This window comes from Myotis davidii, unplaced genomic scaffold (genome assembly GCF_000327345.1).
Source record: "Myotis davidii unplaced genomic scaffold, ASM32734v1 scaffold1971, whole genome shotgun sequence".
In the NCBI taxonomy this organism is placed as follows: domain Eukaryota; kingdom Metazoa; phylum Chordata; class Mammalia; order Chiroptera; family Vespertilionidae; genus Myotis; species Myotis davidii.
Genome location: NW_006283019.1, coordinates 24731 through 29682, shown reverse-complemented (window position 1 = coordinate 29682; position 4952 = coordinate 24731). Strand labels below are relative to the sequence as shown.

The 4952-nt window shown below is 49.2% G+C and overlaps 1 pseudogene; it reads left to right on the top strand.

Annotated features, from left to right (window-relative positions):
- The first annotated feature begins 3096 nt into the window (after positions 1 to 3096).
- Positions 3097 to 3585, top strand: LOC107182682 (annotated as a pseudogene).
- Positions 3586 to 4952: the final 1367 nt, after the last annotated feature.

Sequence of the window (4952 nt, the reverse complement as noted above, 5' to 3'; positions counted from 1 at the left end):
TCTTTCCCCCTCTCCCCTTCCCTTTCTGCCTTAACCATTTATTCTATCCTTAGCAAGGGAGATAAGGGCCTGTTAGTTACAAGCAAGTAATAAACTAGCTAGTGGTTCTTTGTTTAAACTTCCCTGAGATTTTAATGACCCTTTTACAACTCTTGCAAATAGTCTTAGAATCTTAAAAATGTTAAACCCAGAACAGAAAATCATACATCAGGGAAGAGAAAATTAAAGTCTCTACTCTATAGACATAAAGACAGAAATCTCACTAGCTAAGAGTTCCTGGACTGCTAGTACCCTGAAAGAAAGAGCAAGATGACCCCAGGAATAGGTATTCTTGGCAGCTGCTAGGACATCCTGCAATTTTTGTCACGGGTTTAGCCTCACCACACACAACTGGGCTTCCCCAAAGGTGGAACTTGCCCCATCTTTAAACAAATTAAACAGCAAAGAGACATAAAACATCAACAAACACTCTCATGCTTCTCATGCTTGGCCATAAGCTGGGGCCCCTGATTTTGTGGAGAGACATCTGCATTGCAGGCAGCGGTCTGGGCCCTTCTTAAAATTCTTTAGCACATACTCTAAGCAGCAGGTTAGAGGAACTACTTCCCATGTTAACAGTTAGACGGTGTAATCCCCTCCCAGTTAACAGAGACACAGGACAACACAAGGTAGCTTTTGTTTCACACAGGCTTTCACACTCACATTCACACACCAGGCAGTCCAAGTTTTGACTTCCACCCATGGAAAGTTCTGAACTGAGGCAAATAATTTGCCTAAGTAGTGATCAGCTACTTCTTCTGCCCCTAACGGCAGGCCTGAACTTGGACTACTCCCCCAGGGGAAACACACCGGTCAGATGTCTGGTTCCAGAAAAGGGCTTTCCTGTCTTCTTTGGAGTCCGCTTGAGTGCTAGCAGGGGCACAGGTTGTCCAGGCCTGATGAGGACTGATACCAGTAAATCACTGGAGCGCACCTTCACATCATCAGCGGCTCACTTGACTGGCCCAGCAGTGCCTCAAGGGGGCAACTACGGCTGCGTGTTCTTGGTCAGGGAAACCATTTTTATGTTACAGAATTTACCAGGCAACTGAAGAATATGCAGGAGTACCGGAGATACAGGAAAAAAATCATTTATTTTCAGATGTTTCACATGTATTACTACAGTGACTCAGGGGAGACTGTTTCTCTCCAAATCCTGAGCAAACCAATATGGAGGAAGCTCTTCTTTTATACCCCTTTGGTTTCTTTGTCCCCCAAATAAGGATCAGACTTCTGGACCTTCCTGGGGCTTTGCCAAAAGCCCCGTGTGTTGGGGTGGGGGTCATGAGACCATACCTAAAAGCCTGGTCTGGCTGCAGCACTATAACCCCCTCTGGGACTTCTTCATGGTTTATGACCTCTGTGAAATGGGAGTAGTACTTAAGTAAACCGGTCTTGTAAGACCAGATTGTGGAGAAAGGGGCAGTGACTTAATTATAGGCTATTAAGAATGTACATTAGGTTACTGCACAGATTCAGATTGCTAGCCCCCCAAAATGCCTTATTTTCCCCATCAATCCAATTGTCTGCTAAAGGACACTTAGGCTGTTTCCAAAGCTTAGCTGTTGTAAGTTGCACAGCTATGAACATACGAGTGCATACATTCTTTCTAATGAGTGTTTCAGGTTCCTTAGGATGTATTCCTAGAAGTGGGATCACTGGGCAAAATAGTAGTTCCATTTTTAAGTTTTGAATGAAACTCCATATTGTTTACCATCATGGCTACACCATTCTGCATTGCTAATGGACCAAATAAACTGATGAACAAAAATAGATCCAGAGACATAGAAGCATGAACAGACCATGGAACCTCAGTGGGAAGGCAGGGGAGGGTGGGTGGAAAGAGATCTACCTATGAACTTGTCTGCATATATGCCTAACACATGGACACAAACAATGGGGTGGAGAGGACATGGGTGGGACATGAATGGGGTTTATGGGGGAAAGGAAGGCCTATATAATACTTTTAACAATAAAGATTTTTAAAGAGAGAGAGAGAGAGAGAGAGAGAGAGAGAGAGCGAGCTTACTTTTCATTATCCTGGCATCCAGTCCCCGCCTTTCTCTCTCCCATCTCCATGTCACTCCTCACCTTCCCTCTTTAACTTCAAATGCATAAATGCAACTGCAAACAGTTATTTTCTGGAGCATTTGAGGTCCTGCTTCCCAACAGTTGTCAGTTTGGCCCCAACAAAATATTATAATCATGCTCTGCATGTTTGGACAATTATTACATCAACATATTGTTTGTTCTTCATGTACCACAGAGTTCATACCTGTTTATTCCCATGTGGAGAGGGAGGTGCACACAATTATTAGACCTGCTGCCTCCACATGATGACGGTGGTGGCTCTAAAGAGTTCTCACCCTTTGGTGTGGGGGTGACGCTGTAAACACTGAGCCCACAAGCCAGGGCTTCATGTGTAAAGATGGAAACTATCCCACTTTGAGAGGCTGGGAACCAGGACGTTTACACATGAACAGCAGTGAAGTTGAGTGAAATCTGTGGTTTCAAGGAGGCAGCTGTGAGCTTGTGACAGGGAAAGCAGTTAAGAGATGGAGGCTGCAGCCACAGCCTCCAGCCCAGCCTTTCCTGCCTCCTCACATGTAGAGGTTAGAGTTTTCTGGAGGATCTGATTGTGGAACATAACAAGGGGAATCTTCCAGCTAAAAAATAAAGGCATCATCCAATGCACATGCTTATTCCCAAACCTCAGAAAGGCAACATGGCCCACAGCGAGTGAAGGAGAGCAAGAGGAACCCCCATCCACATGCCTCTGGGGGAGCACCCCTGGACCTCATCAAAACCCCAAGGAAGGAGGAATCTCAATCCTGGAAGGTGACCCCAAAGGAATGGGGTCAGGGTGATGGGTCTCAGGAAAGCAGGGACGGAGAGGGGTCAGGACAGGACCCCTTGGGGCCAGCATCTGGGTTGCCCCTAGGATGACAACGTCAGGGATGCAGCCCAGGGTCCCAGCTGCACCTTATATGCAGACTCCATACAAATGGGGCTCTCCTCCTGCTCATAAAGGGGGCCTTGCCCGACATGCTGGGGAGACACCCAGAACCCAAGCACCTGAGATAGGACCCCAGCGGCTCCACCATGGACTTGGTGCCAAGCTGCGTTTTCCTCCTGATCATTTCTCAAGGTCTTTCTCAGGAGTGGGGAGGGCTGAGACCTGTGCCTGTGCCTGTTGGTGCTTCCATGTGATGCTCAGTCCACCTTGTGTCTCTGTGTTTACAGGTGTCCAGTGTGAGGAATAGCTGGTGGAGTCTGGGGGAGGCCTGGTGCAGCCTGGGTGGGTCTATGAGACTCTCCTGTGCAGCCTCTGGATTCACCTTCAGTGACTATGGGATGGACTGGGTCCTCCAGGCTCCAGGGAAGGGGCTGCAATGGGTCTCATACACTAGTTATAGTGGTAGTACCACATACTACGTCACCTCAGTGAAGGGCCGCTTCATCATCTCCAGAGACAACGCCAAGAACACGCTGTATCTGCAAATGAGCACCCTGAAAGCTGAGGATACAGCCGTGTATTACTGTGCAAGAGACACAGTGAGGGGAATCAGTGTGAGCCCAGACACAAACCTCCCTGAGGAGCCAGCAGGCTGAGCTGCACGGAGCTGCCAGGACACCAGGGGGCGATCAGGACCAGCAAACCCAGTGTCTCAACTCAGAGGCTATCTCTGGAGGGTTGTGCAGGCTTCCTATTGGGGTCAATGCTTTCTTCCCTCCTAGTGTCCCTGGGGCAGTTCCTCTTCCTTCTTTGTGTCTTTAATTGGATTCTCTGCAGGAAAAAGCAGGAAGTGGCTGTGTGTCAGATCTGGTCGACTTTTCATCTGTGCCCTTCCTGTCACCATGTCCCTGATGGTCGCTCTCTGGGTTGACTCTCAGGGTGTACCGGGAATGAAGCAGGAAAGAGGCCCAGTGACAGGCCCTGTCACAGCCCTGCTGGGCCCTGTTCCTGTGGGTCTCAGGACCTGGTCCCAGGGGACGTGTCCCAACACCTGTCCCGCTTCCCCTGGAGAATCCACCTGCATCCTGATAACCTGCTGAAGGGAGACATGGTCCCACCCACCTCTGCTGTGCCTCCAGCTCCACAGACTCCACCCCATCCTCACCCTCTGCCTCCCATACTCTGTCCTGTGCCGCCCACACTCTCACTCCATGGGGTCTGCACAGAACATCCCCTGTGGCTGTGTCTGCCCTCTCCTTGGGCCTTTGTAGGTTTTGCCTTAAATGCACCCCCATGTAATCCCCTCATTCCCATCTCCTGTGCCAGGCCCTCCCTGAGATGCCAGGGCCAGGCCACTCAGGTGGCCTGAAGTGACCTCAAGTACCCTGCCTAGCCCACGTGTAGTGCCCATGTGTAATTTCAGGCTATGGGGTCCCCACCTGTGCCAGGTGGAGACACAACTGAGTAATGACCTAAGAGCACCTCCAACAGCTCACACCTGTGCTGAGGGAATCTCCAGGGGGTCATGTGCTGCAAAGCATCATAGTGGATAAGTACGTGGCCATTGGGATCAGAGGGCAGTCAGGCAAGGGCTGGGGTCTGGTCACCTATGATATTGCCAACGTCTCGCTTACCAGAGCCCAGGTACACAGGGAGTTCTGTGAATCGTAAAATGCAGGAGGAGCCAAAGCCGCACGGCTCACTGGTTGAGCATTGACTTATGAACCAGGAGGTCACCATTCGATTCCCAGTCAGGGCACATGTCCAGAATTCGGGAAACACCCCCAGTGTGGGGCATGCAGGAGGCAGCCAAGCAATAATTCTCTCTCATCATAGATGTTTCTATTTCTATCTCCCTTCCTCTCTAAACTCAATGTTAAAAAATGTTAATAAGTAAATAAATACATACATAAAAATCTTGCAGATTTGATTCACAGTAGAGTCATATATGGGAGGC